This window comes from Oncorhynchus mykiss, unplaced genomic scaffold (assembly GCF_013265735.2).
Source record: "Oncorhynchus mykiss isolate Arlee unplaced genomic scaffold, USDA_OmykA_1.1 un_scaffold_284, whole genome shotgun sequence".
Classification (NCBI taxonomy): domain Eukaryota; kingdom Metazoa; phylum Chordata; class Actinopteri; order Salmoniformes; family Salmonidae; genus Oncorhynchus; species Oncorhynchus mykiss.
In genome coordinates, this window is record NW_023493738.1 from 109,956 (window position 1) to 137,341 (window position 27,386).

The 27,386-nt window shown below is 40.7% G+C and overlaps 11 non-coding genes across 11 annotated transcripts; all 11 read left to right on the forward strand.

Moving 5' to 3' along the window:
* Positions 1-130: 130 nt before the first annotated feature.
* trnas-aga lies at positions 131-212 on the forward strand. The gene has a single exon. It is a non-coding gene; the product is annotated as a tRNA-Ser (tRNA).
* Positions 213-1,567: 1,355 nt separating this feature from the next.
* On the forward strand, positions 1,568-1,650 carry trnal-uag. The gene has a single exon. It is a non-coding gene; the product is annotated as a tRNA-Leu (tRNA).
* A 1,735-nt stretch (positions 1,651-3,385) lies between these two features.
* Positions 3,386-3,468, forward strand: trnal-uag. Its single transcript has one exon. It is a non-coding gene; the product is annotated as a tRNA-Leu (tRNA).
* Positions 3,469-8,856: 5,388 nt separating this feature from the next.
* On the forward strand, positions 8,857-8,939 carry trnal-cag. The gene has a single exon. It is a non-coding gene; the product is annotated as a tRNA-Leu (tRNA).
* A 1,743-nt stretch (positions 8,940-10,682) lies between these two features.
* Positions 10,683-10,765, forward strand: trnal-cag. The gene has a single exon. It is a non-coding gene; the product is annotated as a tRNA-Leu (tRNA).
* Positions 10,766-11,071: 306 nt separating this feature from the next.
* trnaf-aaa lies at positions 11,072-11,153 on the forward strand. The gene has a single exon. It is a non-coding gene; the product is annotated as a tRNA-Phe (tRNA).
* A 1,746-nt stretch (positions 11,154-12,899) lies between these two features.
* Positions 12,900-12,981, forward strand: trnas-gga. The gene has a single exon. It is a non-coding gene; the product is annotated as a tRNA-Ser (tRNA).
* Positions 12,982-14,336: 1,355 nt separating this feature from the next.
* Positions 14,337-14,419, forward strand: trnal-cag. The gene has a single exon. It is a non-coding gene; the product is annotated as a tRNA-Leu (tRNA).
* A 1,740-nt stretch (positions 14,420-16,159) lies between these two features.
* On the forward strand, positions 16,160-16,242 carry trnak-cuu. The gene has a single exon. It is a non-coding gene; the product is annotated as a tRNA-Lys (tRNA).
* Positions 16,243-16,548: 306 nt separating this feature from the next.
* Positions 16,549-16,630, forward strand: trnaf-aaa. Its single transcript has one exon. It is a non-coding gene; the product is annotated as a tRNA-Phe (tRNA).
* Positions 16,631-18,375: 1,745 nt separating this feature from the next.
* trnas-aga lies at positions 18,376-18,457 on the forward strand. Its single transcript has one exon. It is a non-coding gene; the product is annotated as a tRNA-Ser (tRNA).
* Positions 18,458-27,386: the final 8,929 nt, after the last annotated feature.

Consider the following 27,386-nt stretch of genomic DNA (forward strand, 5'->3'; position numbering starts at 1 on the left):
TGAGGGGAACATTTTGTGTTATTGCATTATAATGAGTTACTGCATTATCTTTCAGTTGTTAAATTTCACTTTCTGTAGGCTATGCCTGTTGGCCCATTCACTCCTAACAAGCCTGTTTTCATCTGTCAACGTTGTCGTGGCCGAGTGGTTAAGGCGATGGACTAGAAATCCATTAGGATCTTCCTGCGCAGGTTCAAATCCTGCCGACAACGAAAATGCATTTTTTTGACCCCTCCGGAGGTTGAAGTTTAGTCGTGTTTCTTATACCAATCGCATCCTCTCAGATCTCCGCAAGTACATAGGGATTAGTTGTCCATTTGGGATAGGACTGCAGGCCATCTATACCACTTCACACCTTTACACACCTGGTTATCCAGCCTTCTAGCTCTATAGGCCACAGTAGCATAGGTTACAGGTTTGTAGTCAAGCCACAGATTTCAGGTGAGATCCCATGATACACTCAACAATACAACAACACGATTCTCATGAATAACCATGAAGCCATTTGCTAAGATTTCCCCCATTTTGACATGTGGAAACCTGTTGTCACTCTTACCCTGACGGGAAGCTCCAGACACTTTTTTGGTCCTAACTGAGGCATTTTTAAATTCATGTCAAATTGGCCATATTCTGAAGACACTCTTAGGCTGCAGGGTAATCGAACTGGCCACATCTAAAGTCAAGCCACAGGTAACAGGTGAGAAACCTTGTTAAACCCTAAAAGAAAAAGAAAAAACTTGATTGCATTGAAAATAACCATTAAGTCATTCAGGTCGCAGACTCCCCTATAGGCATGGTTTGAAACCCCCTCCTGACAACTTTTTAGCGCCTGCATGTCATGCACCTTTGTAAAATCCAGTTGAAAAATAAATGACTTAAGGTAACGTAAATGACACCTAGTTAATATGAGTAGTGAATAACTATCGTATTTTTAATATTCTGCAAAAACAGCTAGTTGATGAGAGGCTGAAAGAGAATTGCAAGAATCGCGCAATTTCACAGGCGGGCCCCAAACAGGCAAATAACAAAAATAATCTTGGAACGCAGAACTCGTCGGTCGTTGTCAGTGGATTGTATTGGCGGGAAGAACAAAAATATCGTCTGCAGGGTAATCAAAGTCGCCGCATCTAATGTCAAGTCACAGGTGAGCTGCCTTGTTAAACCCTAAAAATAAATAATAACACGATTGCGTTGAAATGACTCATTAAGCCATTTGTAAGGATTTCCCCCATGTGGACCTGTTGTCACTCTTACCCTGATGGTTGCTGATATTTCCAGACACTTTTTCAGTCTTATCTGAGGAATTTTATCATTTATATCAGAATGGCCATATTCTGATGCCAGTTTAGCGCTCATTCAATGACGATTTACTACTCTTTCCCATTGAAGGCCATATTGAGGTTAAATCAATGACTGGACTTTTTAATTTATAAAAACAAATGACTATTGAAAGTGCAAGTCAGTATCGTGCATAGTTGTTCTGGTCTCTGTGGTGATTTTAGAGCGTTGTTCATATTTCTACTTTTACCGCATACACTTTAACCCGATACCCAGTTACTGTGCTGTAGTCAGGATGGCCGAGCGGTCTAAGGCGCTGCGTTTAGGTCGCAGTCTCCTATGGAGGCGTGGGTTCAAATCCCACTTCTGACAGTTTTTTAGTGCCTCTCAGGAGTCATGCTGCTCAGCAGTAATAATAAGAATGATGAAATAACAACTTCACACAGTGAAATAACAATTCATAATAAACACTCTCAAATGCAGACCTTCTGGAGCTGAGCAAAGATCAAGGTTAAATAAGAAAACAGCTGGACTTAATCACAAATGAATGAGGGGAACATTTTGTGTTATTGCATTGTAATGAGTTACTGCATTATCTTTCAGTTGTTAAATTTCACTTTCTGTAGGCTATGCCTGTTGGCCCATACACTCCTAACAAGCCTGTTTTCTTCTGTCGACGTTGTCGTGGCCGAGTGGTTAAGGCGATGGACTAGAAATGCATTAGGATCTTCCAGCGCAGGTTCAAATCCTGCCGACAATGAAAATGCATTTTTTTGACCCCTCCGGAGGTTGAAGTTTAGTCGTGTTTCTTATACCAATCGCATCCTCTCAGATCTCCGCAAGTACATAGGGATTAGTTGTCCATTTGGGATAGGACTGCAAGCCAAGCTTCACACCTTTACACACCTGGTTATCCAGCTTTCTAGCTCTATAGGCCACAGTAGCATAGGTTACAGGTTTGTAGTCAAGCCACAGATTTCAGGTGAGATCCCATGATACACTCAACAATACAACAACACGATTCTCATGAATAACCATGAAGCCATTTGCTAAGATTTCCCCCATTTTGACATGTGGAAACCTGTTGTCACTCTTACCCTGACGGGAAGCTCCAGACACTTTTTTGGTCCTATCTGAGGCATTTTTAAATTCATGTCAAATTGGCCATATTCTGAAGACACTCTTAGGCTGCAGGGTAATCGAACTGGCCACATCTAAAGTCAAGCCACAGGTAACAGGTGAGAAACCTTGTTAAACCCTAAAAGAAAAAGAAAAACTTGATTGCATTGAAAATAACCATTAAGTCATTCAGGTCGCAGACTCCCCTATAGGCATGGTTTGAAACCCCCTCCTGACAATTTTTTAGCGCCTGCATGTCATGCACCTTTGTAAAATCCAGTTGAAAAATAAATGACTTAAGGTAACGTAAATGACACCTAGTTAATATGAGTAGTGAATAACTATCGTATTTTTAATATTCTGCAAAAACAGCTAGTTGATGAGAGGCTGAAAGAGAATTGCAAGAATCGCGCAATTTCACAGGCGGGCCCCAAACAGGCAAATAACAAAAATAATCTTGGAACGCAGAACTCGTCGGTCGTTGTCAGTGGATTGTATTGGCGGGAAGAACAAAAATATCGTCTGCAGGGTAATCAAAGTCGCCGCATCTAATGTCAAGTCACAGGTGAGCTGCCTTGTTAAACCCTAAAAATAAATAATAACACGATTGCGTTGAAATGACTCATTAAGCCATTTGTAAGGATTTCCCCCATGTGGACCTGTTGTCACTCTTACCCTGATGGTTGCTGATATTTCCAGACACTTTTTCAGTCTTATCTGAGGAATTTTATCATTTATATCAGAATGGCCATATTCTGATGCCAGTTTAGCGCTCATTCAATGACGATTTACTACTCTTTCCCATTGAAGGCCATATTGAGGTTAAATCAATGACTGGACTTTTTAATTTATAAAAACAAATGACTATTGAAAGTGCAAGTCAGTATCGTGCATAGTTGTTCTGGTCTCTGTGGTGATTTTAGAGCGTTGTTCATATTTCTACTTTTACCGCATACACTTTAACCCGATACCCAGTTACTGTGCTGTAGTCAGGATGGCCGAGCGGTCTAAGGCGCTGCGTTTAGGTCGCAGTCTCCTATGGAGGCGTGGGTTCAAATCCCACTTCTGACAGTTTTTTAGTGCCTCTCAGGAGTCATGCTGCTCAGCAGTAATAATAAGAATGATGAAATAACAACTTCACACAGTGAAATAACAATTCATAATAAACACTCTCAAATGCAGACCTTCTGGAGCTGAGCAAAGATCAAGGTTAAATAAGAAAACAGCTGGACTTAATCACAAATGAATGAGGGGAACATTTTGTGTTATTGCATTGTAATGAGTTACTGCATTATCTTTCAGTTGTTAAATTTCACTTTCTGTAGGCTATGCCTGTTGGCCCATACACTCCTAACAAGCCTGTTTTCTTCTGTCGACGTTGTCGTGGCCGAGTGGTTAAGGCGATGGACTAGAAATGCATTAGGATCTTCCAGCGCAGGTTCAAATCCTGCCGACAATGAAAATGCATTTTTTTGACCCCTCCGGAGGTTGAAGTTTAGTCGTGTTTCTTATACCAATCGCATCCTCTCAGATCTCCGCAAGTACATAGGGATTAGTTGTCCATTTGGGATAGGACTGCAAGCCAAGCTTCACACCTTTACACACCTGGTTATCCAGCTTTCTAGCTCTATAGGCCACAGTAGCATAGGTTACAGGTTTGTAGTCAAGCCACAGATTTCAGGTGAGATCCCATGATACACTCAACAATACAACAACACGATTCTCATGAATAACCATGAAGCCATTTGCTAAGATTTCCCCCATTTTGACATGTGGAAACCTGTTGTCACTCTTACCCTGACGGGAAGCTCCAGACACTTTTTTGGTCCTATCTGAGGCATTTTTAAATTCATGTCAAATTGGCCATATTCTGAAGACACTCTTAGGCTGCAGGGTAATCGAACTGGCCACATCTAAAGTCAAGCCACAGGTAACAGGTGAGAAACCTTGTTAAACCCTAAAAGAAAAAGAAAAACTTGATTGCATTGAAAATAACCATTAAGTCATTCAGGTCGCAGACTCCCCTATAGGCATGGTTTGAAACCCCCTCCTGACAATTTTTTAGCGCCTGCATGTCATGCACCTTTGTAAAATCCAGTTGAAAAATAAATGACTTAAGGTAACGTAAATGACACCTAGTTAATATGAGTAGTGAATAACTATCGTATTTTTAATATTCTGCAAAAACAGCTAGTTGATGAGAGGCTGAAAGAGAATTGCAAGAATCGCGCAATTTCACAGGCGGGCCCCAAACAGGCAAATAACAAAAATAATCTCGGAACGCAGAACTCGTCGGTCGTTGTCAGTGGATTGTATTGGCGGGAAGAACAAAAATATCGTCTGCAGGGTAATCAAAGTCGCCGCATCTAATGTCAAGTCACAGGTGAGCTGCCTTGTTAAACCCTAAAAATAAATAATAACACGATTGCGTTGAAATGACTCATTAAGCCATTTGTAAGGATTTCCCCCATGTGGACCTGTTGTCACTCTTACCCTGATGGTTGCTGATATTTCCAGACACTTTTTCAGTCTTATCTGAGGAATTTTATCATTTATATCAGAATGGCCATATTCTGATGCCAGTTTAGCGCTCATTCAATGACGATTTACTACTCTTTCCCATTGAAGGCCATATTGAGGTTAAATCAATGACTGGACTTTTTAATTTATAAAAACAAATGACTATTGAAAGTGCAAGTCAGTATCGTGCATATTTGTTCTGGTCTCTGTGGTGATTTTAGAGCGTTGTTCATATTTCTACTTTTACCGCATACACTTTAACCCGATACCCAGTTACTGTGCTGTAGTCAGGATGGCCGAGCGGTCTAAGGCGCTGCGTTCAGGTCTCAGTCTCCCATGGAGGCGTGGGTTCAAATCCCACTTCTGACAGTTTTTTAGTGCCTCTCAGGAGTCATGCTGCTCAGCAGTAATAATAAGAATGATGAAATAACAACTTCACACAGTGAAATAACAATTCATAATAAACACTCTCAAATGCAGACCTTCTGGAGCTGAGCAAAGATCAAGGTTAAATTAGAAAACAGCTGGACTTAATAACAAATGAATGAGGGGAACATTTTGTGTTATTGCATTATAATGAGTTACTGCATTATCTTTCAGTTGTTAAATTTCACTTTCTGTAGGCTATGCCTGTTGGCCCATTCACTCCTAACAAGCTTGCTTTCTTCTGTCAACGTTGTCGTGGCCGAGTGGTTAAGGCGATGGACTAGAAATCCATTAGGATCTTCCTGCGCAGGTTCAAATCCTGCCAACAACGAAAATGTATTTTTTTGACCCCTCCGGAGGTTGAAGTTTAGTCGTGTTTCTTATACCAATCGCATCCTCTCAGATCTCCGCAAGTACATAGGGATTAGTTGTCCATTTGGGATAGGACTGCAGGCCATCTATCCCACTTCACACCTTTACACACCTGGTTATCCAGCCTTCTAGCTCTATAGGCCACAGTAGCATAGGTTACAGGTTTGTAGTCAAGCCACAGATTTCAGGTGAGATCCCATGATACACTCAACAATACAACAACACGATTCTCATGAATAACCATGAAGCCATTTGCTAAGATTTCCCCCATTTTGACATGTGGAAACCTGTTGTCACTCTTACCCTGACGGGAAGCTCCAGACACTTTTTTGGTCCTAACTGAGGCATTTTTAAATTCATGTCAAATTGGCCATATTCTGAAGACACTCTTAGGCTGCAGGGTAATCGAACTGGCCACATCTAAAGTCAAGCCACAGGTAACAGGTGAGAAACCTTGTTAAACCCTAAAAGAAAAAGAAAAAACTCGATTGCATTGAAAATAACCATTAAGTCATTCAGGTCGCAGACTCCCCTATAGGCATGGTTTGAAACCCCCTCCTGACAACTTTTTAGCGCCTGCATGTCATGCACCTTTGTAAAATCCAGTTGAAAAATAAATGACTTAAGGTAACGTAAATGACACCTAGTTAATATGAGTAGTGAATAACTATCGTATTTTTAATATTCTGCAAAAACAGCTAGTTGATGAGAGGCTGAAAGAGAATTGCAAGAATCGCGCAATTTCACAGGCGGGCCCCAAACAGGCAAATAACAAAAATAATCTTGGAACGCAGAACTCGTCGGTCGTTGTCAGTGGATTGTATTGGCGGGAAGAACAAAAATATCGTCTGCAGGGTAATCAAAGTCGCCGCATCTAATGTCAAGTCACAGGTGAGCTGCCTTGTTAAACCCTAAAAATAAATAATAACACGATTGCGTTGAAATGACTCATTAAGCCATTTGTAAGGATTTCCCCAATGTGGACCTGTTGTCACTCTTACCCTGATGGTTGCTGATATTTCCAGACACTTTTTCAGTCTTATCTGAGGAATTGTATCATTTATATCAGAATGGCCATATTCTGATGCCAGTTTAGCGCTCATTCAATGACGATTTACTACTCTTTCCTATTGAAGGCCATATTGAGGTTAAATCAATGACTGGACTTTTTAATTTATAAAAACAAATGACTATTGAAAGTGCAAGTCAGTATCGTGCATAGTTGTTCTGGTCTCTGTGGTGATTTTAGAGCGTTGTTCATATTTCTACTTTTACCGCATACACTTTAACCCGATACCCAGTGACTGTGCTGTAGTCAGGATGGCCGAGCGGTCTAAGGCGCTGCGTTCAGGTCGCAGTCTCCCATGGAGGCGTGGGTTCACATCCCACTTCTGACAGTTTTTTAGTGCCTCTCAGGAGTCATGCTGCTCAGCAGTAATAATAAGAATGATGAAATAACAACTTCACACAGTGAAATAACAATTCATAATAAACACTCTCAAATGCAGACCTACTGGAGCTGAGCAAAGATCAAGGTTAAATAAGAAAACAGATGGACTTAATAACAAATGAATGAGGGGAACATTTTGTGTTATTGCATTATAATGAGTTACTGCATTATCTTTCAGTTGTTAAATTTCACTTTCTGTAGGCTATGCCTGTTTGCCCATTCACTCCTAACAAGCCTGTTTCCTTCTGTCAATGTTGTCGTGGCCGAGTGGTTAAGGTGATGGACTAGAAATCCATTAGGATCTTCCTGTGTAGGTTCAAATCCTGCCTACAAAGAAAATGCAGTTTTTTGACCCCTCCGGAGGTTGAGGTTTAGTCGTGTTTCTTATACCAATCGCATCCTCTCAGATCTCCGCAAGTACATAGGGATTAGTTGTCCATTTGGGGTAGGACTGCAGGCCATCTATCCCACTTCACACCTTTACACACCTGGTTATCCAGCCTTCTAGCTCTATAGGCCACAGTTGCATAGGTTACAGGTTTGTAGTCAAGCCACAGATTTCAGGTGAGATCCCATGATACACTCAACAATACAACAACACGATTCTCATGAATAACCATTAAGCCATTTGCTAAGATTACCCCATTTTGACATGTGGAAACCTGTTGTCACTCTTACCCTGACGGGAAGCTCCAGACACTTTTTTGGTCCTATCTGAGGCATTTTTAAATTCATGTCAAATTGGCCATATTCTGAAGACACTCTTATAGTCTGCAGGGTAATCGAACTGGCCACATCTAAAGTCAAGCCACAGGTAACAGGTGAGAAACCTTGTTAAACCCTAAAAGAAAAAGAAAAAACTTGATTGCATTGAAAATAACCATTAAGTCATTCAGGTCGCAGACTCCCCTATAGGCATGGTTTGAAACCCCCTCCTGACAACTTTTTAGCGCCTGCATGTCATGCACCTTTGTAAAATCCAGTTGAAAAATAAATGACTTAAGGTAACGTAAATGACACCTAGTTAATATGAGTAGTGAATAACTATCGTATTTTTAATATTCTGCAAAAACAGCTAGTTGATGAGAGGCTGAAAGAGAATTGCAAGAATCGCGCAATTTCACAGGTTGGCCCCAAACAGGCAAATAACAAAAATAACCTCGGAACGCAGAACTCGTCGGTCGTTGTCAGTGGATTGTATTGGCGGGAAGAACAAAAATATCGTCTGCAGGGTAATCGAAGTCGCCGCATCTAATGTCAAGTCACAGGTGAGCTGCCTTGTTAAACCCTAAAAATAAATAATAACACGATTGCGTTGAAATGACCCATTAAGCCATTTGTAAGGATTTCCCCCATGTGGACCTGTTGTCACTCTTACCCTGATGGTTGCTGATATTTCCAGACACTTTTTCAGTCTTATCTGAGGAATTTTATCATTAATATCAGAATGGCCATATTCTGATGCCTGTTTAGCGCTCATTCAATGACGATTTACTACTCTTTCCCATTGAAGGCCATATTGAGGTTAAATCAATGACTGGACTTTTTAATTTATAAAAACAAATGACTATTGAAAGTGCAAGTCAGTATCGTGCATAGTTGTTCTGGTCTCTGTGGTGATTTTAGAGCGTTGTTCATATTTCTACTTTTACCGCATACACTTTAACCCGATACCCAGTTACTGTGCTGTAGTCAGGATGGCCGAGCGGTCTAAGGCGCTGCGTTCAGGTCGCAGTCTCCTATGGAGGCGTGGGTTCAAATCCCACTTCTGACAGTTTTTTAGTGCCTCTCAGGAGTCATGCTGCTCAGCAGTAATAATAAGAATGATGAAATAACAACTTCACACAGTGAAATAGCAATTCATAATAAACACTCTCAAATGCAGACCTTCTGGAGCTGAGCAAAGATCAAGGTTAAATAAGAAAACAGCTGGACTTAATAACAAATGAATGAGGGGAACATTTTGTGTTATTGCATTATAATGAGTTACTGCATTATCTTTCAGTTGTTAAATTTCACTTTCTGTAGGCTATGCCTGTTGGCCCATTCACTCCTAACAAGCCTGTTTCCTTCTGTCAATGTTGTAGTGGCCGAGTGGTTAAGGTGATGGACTAGAAATCCATTAGGATCTTCCTGTGTAGGTTCAAGTCCTGCCTACAAAGAAAATGCATTTTTTTGACCCCTCCGGAGGTTGAGGTTTAGTCGTGTTTCTTATACCAATCGCATCCTCTCAGATCTCCGCAAGTACATAGGGATTAGTTGTCCATTTGGGGTAGGACTGCAGGCCATCTATCCCACTTCACACCTTTACACACCTGGTTATCCAGCCTTCTAGCTCTATAGGCCACAGTTGCATAGGTTACAGGTTTGTAGTCAAGCCACAGATTTCAGGTGAGATCCCATGATACACTCAACAATACAACAACACGATTCTCATGAATAACCATTAAGCCATTTGCTAAGATTACCCCATTTTGACATGTGGAAACCTGTTGTCACTCTTACCCTGACGGGAAGCTCCAGACACTTTTTTGGTCCTATCTGAGGCATTTTTAAATTCATGTCAAATTGGCCATATTCTGAAGACACTCTTATAGTCTGCAGGGTAATCGAACTGGCCACATCTAAAGTCAAGCCACAGGTAACAGGTGAGAAACCTTGTTAAACCCTAAAAGAAAAAGAAAAAACTTGATTGCATTGAAAATAACCATTAAGTCATTCAGGTCACAGCTCCCCTATAGGCATGGTTTGAAACCCCCTCCTGACAACTTTTTAGCGCCTGCATGTCATGCACCTTTGTAAAATCCAGTTGAAAAATAAATGACTTAAGGTAAAGTAAATGACACCTAGTTAATATGAGTAGTGAATAACTATCGTATTTTTAATATTCTGCAAAAACAGCTAGTTGATGAGAGGCTGAAAGAGAATTGCAAGAATCGCGCAATTTCACAGGCGGGCCCCAAACAGGCAAATAACAAAAATAATCTCGGAACGCAGAACTCGTCGGTCGTTGTCAGTGGATTGTATTGGCGGGAAGAACAAAAATATCGTCTGCAGGGTAATCGAAGTCGCCGCATCTAATGTCAAGTCACAGGTGAGCTGCCTTGTTAAACCCTAAAAATAAATAATAACACGATTGCGTTGAAATGACCCATTAAGCCATTTGTAAGGATTTCCCCCATGTGGACCTGTTGTCACTCTTACCCTGATGGTTGCTGATATTTCCAGACACTTTTTCAGTCTTATCTGAGGAATTTTATCATTTATATCAGAATGGCCATATTCTGATGCCAGTTTAGCGCTCATTCAATGACGATTTACTACTCTTTCCCATTGAAGGCCATATTGAGGTTAAATCAATGACTGGACTTTTTAATTTATAAAAACAAATGACTATTGAAAGTGCAAGTCAGTATCGTGCATAGTTGTTCTGGTCTCTGTGGTGATTTTAGAGCGTTGTTCATATTTCTACTTTTACCGCATACACTTTAACCCGATACCCAGTTACTGTGCTGTAGTCAGGATGGCCGAGCGGTCTAAGGCGCTGCGTTCAGGTCGCAGTCTCCCATGGAGGCGTGGGTTCAAATCCCACTTCTGACAGTTTTTTAGTGCCTCTCAGGAGTCATGCTGCTCAGCAGTAATAATAAGAATGATGAAATAACAACTTCACACAGTGAAATAGCAATTCATAATAAACACTCTCAAATGCAGACCTTCTGGAGCTGAGCAAAGATCAAGGTTAAATAAGAAAACAGCTGGACTTAATAACAAATGAATGAGGGGAACATTTTGTGTTATTGCATTATAATGAGTTACTGCATTATCTTTCAGTTGTTAAATTTCACTTTCTGTAGGCTATGCCTGTTGGCCCATTCACTCCTAACAAGCCTGTTTTCTTCTGTCAACGTTGTCGTGGCAGAGTGGTTAAGGCGATGGACTAAAAATCCATTAGGATCTTCCTGCGCAGGTTCAAATCCTGCCGACAACGAAAATGCATTTTTTTGACCCCTCCGGAGGTTGAAGTTTAGTCGTGTTTCTTATACCAATCGCATCCTCTCAGATCTCCGCAAGTACATAGGGATTAGTTGTCCATTTGGGATAGGACTGCAGGCCATCTATCCCACTTCACACCTTTACACACCTGGTTATCCAGCCTTCTAGCTCTATAGGCCACAGTAGCATAGGTTACAGGTTTGTAGTCAAGCCACAGATTTCAGGAGAGATCCCATGATACACTCAACAATACAACAACACGATTCTCATGAATAACCATGAAGCCATTTGCTAAGATTTCCCCCATTTTGACATGTGGAAACCTGTTGTCACTCTTACCCTGACGGGAAGCTCCAGACACTTTTTTGGTCCTATCTGAGGCATTTTTAAATTCATGTCAAATTGGCCATATTCTGAAGACACTCTTATAGTCTGCAGGGTAATCGAACTGGCCACATCTAAAGTCAAGCCACAGGTAACAGGTGAGAAACCTTGTTAAACCCTAAAAGAAAAAGAAAAAACTTGATTGCATTGACAATAACCATTAAGTCATTCAGGTCGCAGACTCCCCTATAGGCATGGTTTGAAACCCCCTCCTGACAATTTTTTAGCGCCTGCATGTCATGCACCTTTGTAAAATCCAGTTGAAAAATAAATGACTTAAGGTAACGTAAATGACACCTAGTTAATATGAGTAGTGAATAACTATCATATTTTTAATATTCTGCAAAAACAGCTAGTTGATGAGAGGCTGAAAGAGAATTGCAAGAATCGCGCAATTTCACAGGCGGGCCCCAAACAGGCAAATAACAAAAATAATCTCGGAACGCAGAACTCGTCGGTCGTTGTGAGTGGATTGTATTGGCGGGAAGAACAAAAATATCGTCTGCAGGGTAATCGAAGTCGCCACATCTAATGTCAAGTCACAGGTGAGCTGCCTTGTTAAACCCTAAAAATAAATAATAACACGATTGTGTTGAAATGACCCATTAAGACATTTGTAAGGATTTCCCCCATGTGGACCTGTTGTCACTCTTACCCTGATGGTTGCTGATATTTCCAGACACTTTTTCAGTCTTATCTGAGGAATTTTATCATTTATATCAGAATGGCCATATTCTGATGCCAGTTTAGCGCTCATTCAATGGCGATTTACTACTCTTTCCCATTGAAGGCCATATTGAGGTTAAATCAATGACTGGACTTTTTAATTTATAAAAACAAATGACTATTGAAAGTACAAGTCAGTATCGTGCATAGTTGTTCTGGTCTCTGTGGTGATTTTAGAGCGTTGTTCATATTTCTACTTTTACCGCATACACTTTAACCGGATACCCAGTTACTGTGCTGTAGTCAGGATGGCCCAGCGGTCTAAGGCGCTGTGTTCAGGTCGCAGTCTCCCATGGAGGCGTGGGTTCAAATCCCACTTCTGACAGTTTTTTAGTGCCTCTCAGGAGTCATGCTGCTCAGCAGTAATAATAAGAATGATGAAATAACAACTTCACACAGTGAAATAACAATTCATAATAAACACTCTCAAATGCAGACCTTCTGGAGCTGAGCAAAGATCAAGGTTAAATAAGAAAACAGCTGGACTTAATAACAAATGAATGAGGGGAACATTTTGTGTTATTGCATTATAATGAGTTACTGCATTATCTTTCAGTTGTTACATTTCACTTTCTGTAGGCTATGCCTGTTGGCCCATTCACTCCTAACAAGCCTGTTTTCTTCTGTCAACATTGTAGTGGCCGAGTGGTTAAGGCGATGGACTGGAAATCCATTAGAATCTTCCTGCGCAGGTTCAAATCCTGCCGACAACGAAAATGCTTTTTTTTGACCCCTCCGGAGGTTGAAGTTTAGTCGTGTTTCTTATACCAATCGCATCCTCTCAGATCTCCACAAGTACATAGGGATTAGTTGTCCATTTGGGATAGGACTGCAGGCCATCTATCCCACTTCAAACCTTTACACACCTGGTTATCCAGCCTTCTAGCTCTTTGGCCACAGTAGCATAGGTTACAGGTTTGTAGTCAAGCCACAGATTTCAGGTGAGATCCCATGATACACTCAACAATACAACAACACGATTCTCATGAATAACCATGAAGCCATTTGCTAAGATTTCCCCCATTTTGACATGTGGAAACCTGTTGTCACTCTTACCCTGACGGGAAGCTCCGGACACTTTTTTGGTCCTATCTGAGGCATTTTTAAATTCATGTCAAATTGGCCATATTCTGAAGACACTCTTAGGCTGCAGGGTAATCGAACTGGCCACATCTAAAGTCAAGCCACAGGTAACAGGTGAAAAACCTTGTTAAACCCTAAAAGAAAAAGAAAAAACTTGATTGCATTGAAAATAACCATTAAGTCATTCAGGTCGCAGACTCCCCTATAGGCATGGTTTGAAACCCCCTCCTGACAATTTTTTAGCGCCTGCATGTCATGCACCTTTGTAAAATCCAGTTTGAAAAATAAATGACTTAAGGTAACGTAAATGACACCTAGTTAATATGAGTAGTGAATAACTATCATATTTTTAATATTCTGCAAAAACAGCTAGTTGATGAGAGGCTGAAAGAGAATTGCAAGAATCGCGCAATTTCACAGGCGGGCCCCAAACAGGCAAATAACAAAAATAATCTCGGAACGCAGAACTCGTCGGTCGTTGTCAGTGGATTGTATTGGCGGGAAGAACAAAAATATCGTCTGCAGGGTAATCAAAGTCGCCGCATCTAATGTCAAGTCACAGGTGAGCTGCCTTGTTAAACCCTAAAAATAAATAATAACACGATTGCGTTGAAATGACCCATTAAGCCATTTGTAAGGATTTCCCCCATGTGGACCTGTTGTCACTCTTACCCTGATGGTTGCTGATATTTCCAGACACTTTTTCAGTCTTATCTGAGGAATTTTATCATTTATATCAGAATGGCCATATTCTGATGCCAGTTTAGCGCTCATTCAATGGCGATTTACTACTCTTTCCCATTGAAGGCCATATTGAGGTTAAATCAATGACTGGACTTTTTAATTTATAAAAACAAATGACTATTGAAAGTACAAGTCAGTATCGTGCATAGTTGTTCTGGTCTCTGTGGTGATTTTAGAGCGTTGTTCATATTTCTACTTTTACCGCATACACTTTAAACCTATACCCAGTTACTGTGCTGTAGTCAGGATGGCCGAGTGGTCTAAGGCGCTGCGTTCAGGTCGCAGTCTCCCATGGAGGCGTGGGTTCAAATCCCACTTCTGACAGTTTTTTAGTGCCTCTCAGGAGTCATGCTGCTCAGCAGTAATAATAAGAATGATGAAATAACAACTTCACACAGTGAAATAACAATTCATAATAAACACTCTCAAATGCAGACCTTCTGGAGCTGAGCAAAGATCAAGGTTAAATAAGAAAACAGCTGGACTTAATAACAAATGAATGAGGGGAACATTTTGTGTTATTGCATTATAATGAGTTACTGCATTATCTTGTTGTTAAATTTCACTTTCTGTAGGCTATGCCTGTTGGCCCATTCACTCCTAACAAGCCTGTTTTCTTCTGTCAACGTTGTCGTGGCCGAGTGGTTAAGGCGATGGACTAGAAATTCATTAGGATCTTCCTGCGCAGGTTCAAATCCTGCCGACAACGAAAATGCTTTTTTTTGACCCCTCCGGAGGTTGAAGTTTAGTCGTGTTTCTTATACCAATCGCATCCTCTCAGATCTCCGCAAGTACATAGGGATTAGTTGTCCATTTGGGATAGGACTGCAGGCCATCTATCCCACTTCAAACCTTTACACACCTGGTTATCCAGCCTTCTAGCTCTTTGGCCACAGTAGCATAGGTTACAGGTTTGTAGTCAAGCCACAGATTTCAGGTGAGATCCCATGATACACTCAACAATACAACAACACGATTCTCATGAATAACCATGAAGCCATTTGCTAAGATTTCCCCCATTTTGACATGTGGAAACCTGTTGTCACTCTTACCCTGACGGGAAGCTCCGGACACTTTTTTGGTCCTATCTGAGGCATTTTTAAATTCATGTCAAATTGGCCATATTCTGAAGACACTCTTAGGCTGCAGGGTAATCGAACTGGCCACATCTAAAGTCAAGCCACAGGTAACAGGTGAAAAACCTTGTTAAACCGTAAAAGAAAAAGAAAAAACTTGATTGCATTGAAAATAACCATTAAGTCATTCAGGTCGCAGACTCCCCTATAGGCATGGTTTGAAACCCCCTCCTGACAATTTTTTAGCGCCTGCATGTCATGCACCTTTGTAAAATCCAGTTTGAAAAATAAATGACTTAAGGTAACGTAAATGACACCTAGTTAATATGAGTAGTGAATAACTATCATATTTTTAATATTCTGCAAAAACAGCTAGTTGATGAGAGGCTGAAAGAGAATTGCAAGAATCGCGCAATTTCACAGGCGGGCCCCAAACAGGCAAATAACAAAAATAATCTCGGAACGCAGAACTCGTCGGTCGTTGTCAGTGGATTGTATTGGCGGGAAGAACAAAAATATCGTCTGCAGGGTAATCAAAGTCGCCGCATCTAATGTCAAGTCACAGGTGAGCTGCCTTGTTAAACCCTAAAAATAAATAATAACACGATTGCGTTGAAATGACCCATTAAGCCATTTGTAAGGATTTCCCCCATGTGGACCTGTTGTCACTCTTACCCTGATGGTTGCTGATATTTCCAGACACTTTTTCAGTCTTATCTGAGGAATTTTATCATTTATATCAGAATGGCCATATTCTGATGCCAGTTTAGCGCTCATTCAATGGCGATTTACTACTCTTTCCCATTGAAGGCCATATTGAGGTTAAATCAATGACTGGACTTTTTAATTTATAAAAACAAATTACTATTGAAAGTACAAGTCAGTATCGTGCATAGTTGTTCTGGTCTCTGTGGTGATTTTAGAGCGTTGTTCATATTTCTACTTTTACCGCATACACTTTAAACCTATACCCAGTTACTGTGCTGTAGTCAGGATGGCCGAGTGGTCTAAGGCGCTGCGTTCTTGTCGCAGTCTCCCATGGAGGCGTGGGTTCAAATCCCACTTCTGACAGTTTTTTAGTGCCTCTCAGGAGTCATGCTGCTCAGCAGTAATAATAAGAATGATGAAATAACAACTTCACACAGTGAAATAACAATTCATAATAAACACTCTCAAATGCAGACCTTCTGGAGCTGAGCAAAGATCAATGTTAAATAAGAAAACAGCTGGACTTAATAACAAATGAATGAGGGGAACATTTTGTGTTATTGCATTATAATGAGTTACTGCATTATCTTTCAGTTGTTAAATTTCACTTTCTGTAGGCTATGCCTGTTGGCCCATTCACTCCTAACAAGCTTGTTTTCTTCTGTCAACGTTATCGTGGCCGAGTGGTTAAGGCAATGGACTAAAAATCCATTAGGATCTTCCTGCGCAGGTTCAAATCCTGCCGACAACGAAAATGTATTTTTTTGACCCCTCCGGAGGTTGAAGTTTAGTCGTGTTTCTTATACCAATCGCATCCTCTCAGATCTCCGCAAGTACATAGGGATTAGTTGTCCATTTGGGATAGGACTGCAGGCCATCTGTCCCACTTCACACCTTTACACACCTGGTTATCCAGCCTTCTAGCTCTATAGGCCACAGTAGCATAGGTTACAGGTTTGTAGTCAAGCCACAGATTTCAGGTGAGATCCCATGATACACTCAACAATACAACAACACGATTCTCATGAATAACCATGAAGCCATTTGCTAAGATTTCCCCCATTTTGACATGTGGAAACCTGTTGTCACTCTTACCCTGACGGGAAGCTCCAGACACTTTTTTGGTCCTATCTGAGGCATTTTTAAATTCATGTCAAATTGGCCATATTCTGAAGACACTCTTATAGTCTGCAGGGTAATCGAACTGGCCACATCTAAAGTCAAGCCACAGGTAACAGGTGAGAAACCTTGTTAAACCCTAAAAGAAAAAGAAAAAACTCTATTGCATTGAAAATAACCATTAAGTCATTCAGGTCGCAGACTCCCCTATAGGCATGGTTTGAAACCCCCTCCTGACAACTTTTTAGCGCCTGCATGTCATGCACCTTTGTAAAATCCAGTTAAAAATAAATGACTTAAGGTAACGTAAATGACACCTAGTTAATATGAGTAGTGAATAACTATCGTATTTGTAATATTCTGCAAAAACAGCTAGTTGATGAGAGGCTGAAAGAGAATTGCAAGAATCGCGCAATTTCACAGGCGGGCCCCAAACAGGCAAATAACAAAAATAATCTCGGAACGCAGAACTCGTCGGTCGTTGTCAGTGGATTGTATTGGCGGGAAGAACAAAAATATCGTCTGCAGGGTAATCAAAGTCGCCGCATCTAATGTCAAATCACAGGTGAGCTGCCTTGTTAAACCCTGAAAATAAATAATAACACGATTGCGTTGAAATGACTCATTAAGCCATTTGTAAGGATTTCCCCCATGTGGACCTGTTGTCGCTCTTACCCTGATGGTTGCTGATATTTCCAGACACTTTTTCAGTCTTATCTGAGGAATTTTATCATTTATATCAGAATGGCCATATTCTGATGCCAGTTTAGCGCTCATTCAATGACGATTTACTACTCTTTCCCATTGAAGGCCATATTGAGGTTAAATCAATGACTGGACTTTTTAATTGATAAAAACAAATGACTATTGAAAGTGCAAGTCAGTATCGTGCATAGTTGTTCTGGTCTCTGTGGTGATTTTAGAGCGTTGTTCATATTTCTACTTTTACCGCATACACTTTAACCCGATACCCAGTTACTGTGCTGTAGTCAGGATGGCTGAGCGGTCTAAGGCGCTGCGTTCAGGTCGCAGTCTCCCATGGAGGCGTGGGTTCAAATCCCACTTCTGACAGTTTTTTAGTGCCTCTCAGGAGTCATGCTGCTCAGCAGTAATAATAAGAATGATGAAATAACAACTTCACACAGTGAAATAACAATTCATAATAAACACTCTCAAATGCAGACCTTCTGGAGCTGAGCAAAGATCAAGGTTAAATAAGAAAACAGCTGGACTTAATAACAAATGAATGAGGGGAACATTTTGTGTTATTGCATTATAATGAGTTACTGCATTATCTTTCAGTTGTTAAATTTCACTTTCTGTAGGCTATGCCTGTTGGCCCATTCACTCCTAACAAGCTTGTTTTCTTCTGTCAACGTTGTCGTGGCCGAGTGGTTAAGGCGATGGACTAGAAATCCATTAGGATCTTCCTGCGCAGGTTCAAATCCTGCCGACAACGAAAATGCATTTTTTTGACCCCTCCGGAAGTTGAAGTTTAGTCGTGTTTCTTATACCAATCGCATCCTCTCAGATCTCCGCAAGTACATAGGGATTAGTTGGCCATTTGGGATAGGACTGCAGGCCATCTGTCCCACTTCACACCTTTACACACCTGGTTATCCAGCCTTCTAGCTCTATAGGCCACAGTAGCATAGGTTACAGGTTTGTAGTCAAGCCACAGATTTCAGGTGAGATCCCATGATACACTCAACGATACAACAACACGATTCTCATGAATAACCATGAAGCCATTTGCTAAGATTTCCCCCATTTTGACATGTGGAAACCTGTTGTCACTCTTACCCTGACGGGAAGCTCCAGACACTTTTTTGGTCCTAACTGAGGCATTTTTAAATTCATGTCAAATTGGCCATATTCTGAAGACACTCTTATAGTCTGCAGGGTAATCGAACTGGCCACATCTAAAGTCAAGCCACAGGTAACAGGTGAGAAACATTGTTAAACCCTAAAAGAAAAAGAAAAACTCGATTGCATTGAAAATAACCATTAAGTCATTCAGGTCGCAGACTCCCCTATAGGCATGGTTTGAAACCCCCTCCTGACAACTTTTTAGCGCCTGCATGTCATGCACCTTTGTAAAATCCAGTTGAAAAATAAATGACTTAAGGTAACGTAAATGACACCTAGTTAATATGAGTAGTGAATAACTAACGTATTTTTAATATTCTGCAAAAACAGCTAGTTGATGAGAGGCTGAAAGAGAATTGCAAGAATCGCGCAATTTCACAGGCGGGCCCCAAACAGGCAAATAACAAAAATAATCTCGGAACGCAGAACTCGTCGGTCGTTGTCAGTGGATTGTATTGGCGGGAAGAACAAAAATATCGTCTGCAGGGTAATCGAAGTCGCCGCATCTAATGTCAAGTCACAGGTGAGCTGCCTTGTTAAACCCTAAAAATAAATAATAACACGATTGCGTTGAAATGACCCATTAAGCCATTTGTAAGGATTTCCCCCATGTGGACCTGTTGTCACTCTTACCCTGATGGTTGCTGATATTTCCAGACACTTTTTCAGTCTTATCTGAGGAATTTTATCATTTATATCAGAATGGCCATATTCTGATGCCAGTTTAGCGCTCATTCAATGGCGATTTACTACTCTTTCCCATTGAAGGCCATATTGAGGTTAACCTGTCTACGATATTGGTTCCCAATTGGGAATCAACCCTCCCACGTTCAGCTGAAACGGTGGCGCATGGAACGCAAAAATATTCTTACAAATATTTAACCTCCACACATTAACAAGTCCAAGTCCATAGCTCAAATGAAAGATAAACACCTTGTTCATCTAGCCAGCAAGTCAGATTTCTAAAATGTTTTACGGCGAAAACATAGCACATATATATGTAAAACCACCACCAGACACAGCTCATTTGAATAGCCAAAACATGCAATCAACAAACGCAGGATTAAAAAATAAATCGTTCACTAACCTTTTGAAAATCTTCATCAGATGACAGTAATATGACATGTTACACAGTAAAAAAAAAATTTCTCAATAATATGCCATTTATATCCATAAATGTCCATTTACAGTGAGTTCACGTTCAGAAATTACTCAAAAATGCCCGCAGGAAATCTAGGTAGCGCGGCAAGGTAACGTAAATAGACATCATAAACTTTGACTAAATATACATGTTCTACATATAGTTAGAAAGATACACTGCTTCTTTATGCAACCGCTTTGTTAGATTTATTTTTAACGTTACAGAAATCGCACACTATTCAATATGCTGAGACGGCGCTCAGTTCCAAGCTACATTTCTACGTAATGTTGGAGTCAACAGAAACACAGATTTAAGCATAAATATTCCCTTACCTTCGATGGTCTTCGTTCAGAATGTTCTGGAAGGCTTCAGACTTACCCAATACATTGTTTGGTTTCAAGTCTTGCGTCTTTGTATTAGCTACTGCTAATAACATCAGCTGAAATGCACCCAAAACGTCCTCTGGTCCGGAAAAGTTGCGCATCAAAACTTCAAAATTACATATTATATGTCGACTAAACAGGTCAAACTAAGTGCAGAAGCAAGCTTTATGATGTTTTAGACACACAAAACAAACTTCAATCGGCCATCGTCTGCCCCTCTCTTGAGTGCTGGAACAAAGGAATGGCTGGGACCAATTCGCGCCCCTACGCACAGCCTATTTTCTCGTGGAACGCACTAATTTCACTCCCATAGGGTCAATTCTCGCGGGATTTGAACGATTCAAAGCTCTACTCAAAGAGGACATCTAGCGGAAGAGATAGAAAGTCTCCCCAGAATCATAACTGGTTGGGAAGGGTGGGGGCCATGACGTCAAAGTTGCTCCAACTTTCATGGCCACAAAAACTAGTTTGGAAGAATGCCTGCCCTGTGAGTTCTGCTATACTTACAGACATAATTCCAACGGTTTTAGAATCTTTAGAGTGTTTTCTATCCAATAATAATTTTTATTTGCATATATTAGCAATTGTTGACAGATTTTTTTTTCAGTTTACTAGGGGTACCCAATCTCTCCAAAGGGGGCATATGTCTGCCATATCCTAAACAGGTTTTAAATCAATGACTGGACTTTTTAATTTGTAAAAACAAATGACTATTGAAAGTGCAAGTCAGTATCGTGCATAGTTGTTCTGGTCTCTGTGGTGATTTTAGAGCGTTGTTCATATTTCTACTTTTAACGCATACACTTTAACCCGATACCCAGTTACTGTGCTGTAGTCAGGATGGCCGAGCGGTCTAAGGAGCTGCGTTCAGGTCGCAGTCTCCCATGGAGGCGTAGGTTCAAATCCCACTTCTGACTGTTTTTTAGTTCACACAGTGAAATAACAATTCATAATAAACACTCTCAAATGCAGACCCTATCTGAGGCATTTTTAAATTCATGTCAAATTGGCCATATTCTGAAGACACTCTTATAGTCTGCAGGGTAATCGAACTGGCCACATCTAAAGTCAAGCCACAGGTAACAGGTGAGAAACCTTGTTAAACCCTAAAAAAAAAAGAAAAAACTTGATTGCATTGAAAATAACCATTAAGTCATTCAGGTCGCAGACTCCCCTATAGGCATGGTTTGAAACCCCCTCCTGACAACTTTTTAGCGCCTGCATGTCATGCACCTTTATAAAATCCAGTTGAAAAATAAATGACTTAAGGTAACATAAATGACACCTAGTTAATATGAGTAGTGAATAACTATCCTATTTTTAATATTCTGCAAAAACAGCTAGTTGATGAGAGGCTGAAAGAGAATTGCAAGAATCGCGCAATTTCACAGGCGGGCCCCAAACAGGCAAATAACAAAAATAATCTCGGAACGCAGAACTCGTCGGTCGTTGTCAGTGGATTGTATTGGCGGGAAGAACAAAAATATAGTCTGCAGGGTAATCGAAGTCGCCGCATCTAATGTCAAGTCACAGGTGAGCTGCCTTGTTAAACCCTAAAAATAAATAATAACACAATTGCGTTGAAATGACCCATTAAGCCATTTGTAAGGATTTCCCCCATGTGGACCTGTTGTCACTCTTACCCTGATGGTTGCTGATATTTCCAGACACTTTTTCAGTCTTATCTGAGGAATTTTATCATTTATATCAGAATGGCCATATTCTGATGCCAGTTTTAGCGCTCATTCAATGGCGATTTACTACTCTTTCCCATTGAAGGCCATATTGAGGTTAAATCAATGACTGGACTTTTTAATTTCTAAAAACAAATGACTATTGAAAGTACAAGTCAGTATCGTGCATAGTTGTTCTGGTCTCTGTGGTGATTTTAGAGCGTTGTTCATATTTCTACTTTTACCGCATACACTTTAACCGGATACCCAGTTACTGTGCTGTAGTCAGGATGGCCGAGCGGTCTAAGGCGCTGTGTTCAGGTCGCAGTCTCCCATGGAGGCGTGGGTTCAAATCCCACTTCTGACAGTTTTTTAGTGCCTCTCAGGAGTCATGCTGCTCAGCAGTAATAATAAGAATGATGAAATAACAACTTCACACAGTGAAATAACAATTCATAATAAACACTCTCAAATGCAGACCTTCTGGAGCTGAGCAAAGATCAAGGTTAAATAAGAAAACAGCTGGACTTAATAACAAATGAATGAGGGGAACATTTTGTGTTATTGCATTATAATGAGTTACTGCATTATCTTTCAGTTGTTAAATTTCACTTTCTGTAGGCTATGCCTGTTGGCCCATTCACTCCTAACAAGCCTGTTTTCTTCTGTCAACGTTGTAGTGGCCGAGTGGTTAAGGCGATGGACTAGAAATCCATTAGAATCTTCCTGCGTAGGTTCAAATCCTGCCGACAATGAAAATGCATTTTTTTGACCCCTCCGGAGGTTGAAGTTTAGTCGTGTTTCTTATACCAATCGCATCCTCTCAGATCTCCGCAAGTACATAGGGATTAGTTGTCCATTTGGGATAGAACTGCAGGCCATCTATCCCACTTCACACCTTTACACACCTGGTTATCCAGCCTTCTAGCTCAATAGGCCACAGTAGCATAGGTTACAGGTTTGTAGTCAAGCCACAGATTTCAGGTGAGATCCCATGATACACTCAACAATACAACAACACGATTCTCATGAATAACCATTAAGCCATTTGCTAAGATTTCCCCCATTTTGACATGTGGAAACCTGTTGTCACTCTTACCCTGATGGGAAGCTCCAGACACTTTTTTGGTCCTATCTGAGGCATTTTTAAATTCATGTCAAATTGGCCATATTCTGAAGACACTCTTATAGTCTGCAGGGTAATCGAACTGGCCACATCTAAAGTCAAGCCACAGGTAACAGGTGAGAAACCTTGTTAAACCCTAAAAGAAAAAGAAAAAACTTGATTGCATTGGATATAACCATTAAGTCATTCAGGTCGCAGACTCCCCTATAGGCATGGTTTGAAACCCCCTCCTGACAACTTTTTAGCGCCTGCATGTCATGCACCTTTGTAAAATCCAGTTGAAAAATAAATGACTTAAGGTAAAGTAAATGACACCTAGTTAATATGAGTAGTGAATAACTATCGTATTTTTAATATTCTGCAAAAACAGCTAGTTGATGAGAGGCTGAAAGAGAATTGCAAGAATCGCGCAATTTCACAGGCGGGCCCCAAACAGGCAAATAACAAAAATAATCTCGGAACGCAGAACTCGTCTGTCGTTGTCAGTGGATTGTATTGGCGGGAAGAACAAAAATATCGTCTGCAGGGTAATCGAAGTCGCCGCATCTAATGTCAAGTCACAGGTGAGCTGCCTTGTTAAACCCTAAAAATAAATAATAACACGATTGCGTTGAAATGACCCATTAAGCCATTTGTAAGGATTGTGGACCTGTTGTCACTCTTACCCTGATGGTTGCTGATATTTCCAGACACTTTTTCAGTCTTATCTGAGGAATTTTATCATTTATATCAGAATGGCCATATTCTGATGCCAGTTTAGCGCTCATTCAATGGCGATTTACTACTCTTTCCCATTGAAGGCCATATTGAGGTTAAATCAATGACTGGACTTTTTAATTTATAAAAACAAATGACTATTGAAAGTGCAAGTCAGTATCGTGCATAGTTGTTCTGGTCTCTGTGGTGATTTTAGAGCTTTGTTCATACTTCTACTTTTACCGCATACACTTTAAACCGATACCCAGTTACTGTGCTGTAGTCAGGATGGCCGAGCGGTCTAAGGCGCTGCGTTCAGGTCGCAGTCTCCCATGGAGGCGTGTGTTCAAATCCCACTTCTGACAGTTTTTTAGTGCCTCTCAGGAGCCATGCTGCTCAGCAGTAATAATAAGAATGATGAAATAACAACTTCACACAGTGAAATAACAATTCATAATAAACACTCTCAAATGCAGACCTTCTGGAGCTGAGCAAAGATCAAGGTTAAATAAGAAAACAGCTGGACTTAATAACAAATGAATGAGGGGAACATTTTGTGTTATTGCATTATAATGAGTTACTGCATTATCTTTCAGTTGTTAAATTTCACTTTCTGTAGGCTCTGCCTGTTGGCCCATTCACTCCTAACAAGCCTGTTTTCTTCTGTCAACGTTGTCGTGGCCGAGTGGTTAAGGCGATGGACTAGAAATCCATTAGGATGTTCCTGCGCAGGTTCAAATCCTGCTGACAACGAAAATGCTTTTTTTTTGACCCCTCCGGAGGTTGAAGTTTAGTCGTGTTTCTTATACCAATCGCATCCTCTCAGATCTCCGCAAGTACATAGGGATTAGTTGTCCATTTGGGATAGGACTGTAGGCCATCTGTCCCACTTCACACCTTTACACACCTGGTTATCCAGCCTTCTAGCTCTATAGGCCACAGTAGCATAGGTTACAGGTTTGTAGTCAAGCCACAGATTTCAGATGAGATCCCATGATACACTCAACAATACAACAACACGATTCTCATGAATAACCATTAAGCCATTTGCTAAGATTTCCCCCATTTTGACATGTGGAAACCTGTTGTCACTCTTACCCTGACGGGAAGCTCCAGACACTTTTTTGGTCCTATCTGAGGCATTTTTAAATTCATGTCAAATTGGCCATATTCTGAAGACACTCTTATAGTCTGCAGGGTAATCGAACTGGCCACATCTAAAGTCAAGCCACAGGTAACAGGTGAGAAACCTTGTTAAACCCTAAAATAAAAATAAAAAACTTGATTGCATTGAAAATAACCATTAAGTCATTCAGGTCGCAGACTCCCCTATAGGCATGGTTGGAAACCCCCTCCTGACAACTTTTTAGCGCCTGCATGTCATGCACCTTTGTAAAATCCAGTTGAAAAATAAATGACTTAAGGTAACGTAAATGACACCTAGTTAATATGAGTAGTGAATAACTATCCTATTTTTAATATTCTGCAAAAACAGCTAGTTGATGAGAGGCTGAAAGAGAATTGCAAGAATCGCGCAATTTCACAGGCGGGCCCCAAACAGGCAAATAACAAAAATGATCTCGGAACGCAGAACTCGTCGGTCGTTGTCAGTGGATTGTATTGGCGGGAAGAACAAGAATATCGTCTGCAGGGTAATCGAAGTCGCCGCATCTAATGTCAAGTCACAGGTGAGCTGCCTTGTTAAACCCTAAAAATAAATAATAACACGATTGCGTTGAAATGACCCATTAAGCCATTTGTAAGGATTTCCCCCATGTGGACCTGTTGTCACTCTTACCCTGATGGTTGCTGATATTTCCAGACACTTTTTCAGTCTTATCTGAGGAATTTTATCATTTATATCAGAATGGCCATATTCTGATGCCAGTTTAGCGCTCATTCAATGGCGATTTACTACTCTTTCCCATTGAAGGCCATATTGAGGTTAAATCAATGACTGGACTTTTTAATTTATAAAAACAAATGACTATTGAAAGTGCAAGTCAGTATCGTGCATAGTTGTTCTGGTCTCTGTGGTGATTTTAGAGCTTTGTTCATACTTCTACTTTTACCGCATACACTTTAAACCGATACCCAGTTACTGTGCTGTAGTCAGGATGGCCGAGCGGTCTAAGGCGCTGCGTTCAGGTCGCAGTCTCCCATGGAGGCGTGTGTTCAAATCCCACTTCTGACAGTTTTTTAGTGCCTCTCAGGAGCCATGCTGCTCAGCAGTAATAATAAGAATGATGAAATAACAACTTCACACAGTGAAATAACAATTCATAATAAACACTCTCAAATGCAGACCTTCTGGAGCTGAGCAAAGATCAAGGTTAAATAAGAAAACAGCTGGACTTAATAACAAATGAATGAGGGGAACATTTTGTGTTATTGCATTATAATGAGTTACTGCATTATCTTTCAGTTGTTAAATTTCACTTTCTGTAGGCTATGCCTGTTGGCCCATTCACTCCTAACAAGCCTGTTTTCTTCTGTCAACGTTGTCGTGGCCGAGTGGTTAAGGCGATGGACTAGAAATCCATTAGGATGTTCCTGCGCAGATTCAAATCCTGCCGACAACGAAAATGCTTTTTTTTTGACCCCTCCGGAGGTTGAAGTTTAGTCGTGTTTCTTATACCAATCGCATCCTCTCAGATCTCCGCAAGTACATAGGGATTAGTTGTCCATTTGGGATAGGACTGTAGGCCATCTGTCCCACTTCACACCTTTACACACCTGGTTATCCAGACTTTTAGCTCTATAGGCCACAGTAGCATAGGTTACAGGTTTGTAGTCAAGCCACAGATTTCAGATGAGATCCCATGATACACTCAACAATACAACAACACGATTCTCATGAATAACCATTAAGCCATTTGCTAAGATTTCCCCCATTTTGACATGTGGAAACCTGTTGTCACTCTTACCCTGACGGGAAGCTCCAGACACTTTTTTGGTCCTATCTGAGGCATTTTTAAATTCATGTCAAATTGGCCATATTCTGAAGACACTCTTATAGTCTGCAGGGTAATCGAACTGGCCACATCTAAAGTCAAGCCACAGGTAACAGGTGAGAAACCTTGTTAAACCCTAAAATTAAAATAAAAAACTTGATTGCATTGAAAATAACCATTAAGTCATTCAGGTCGCAGACTCCCCTATAGGCATGGTTGGAAACCCCCTCCTGACAACTTTTTAGCGCCTGCATGTCATGCACCTTTGTAAAATCCAGTTGAAAAATAAATGACTTAAGGTAACGTAAATGACACCTAGTTAATATGAGTAGTGAATAACTATCCTATTTTTAATATTCTGCAAAAACAGCTAGTTGATGAGAGGCTGAAAGAGAATTGCAAGAATCGCGCAATTTCACAGGCGGGCCCCAAACAGGCAAATAACAAAAATGATCTCGGAACGCAGAACTCGTCGGTCGTTGTCAGTGGATTGTATTGGCGGGAAGAACAAGAATATCGTCTGCAGGGTAATCGAAGTCGCCGCAT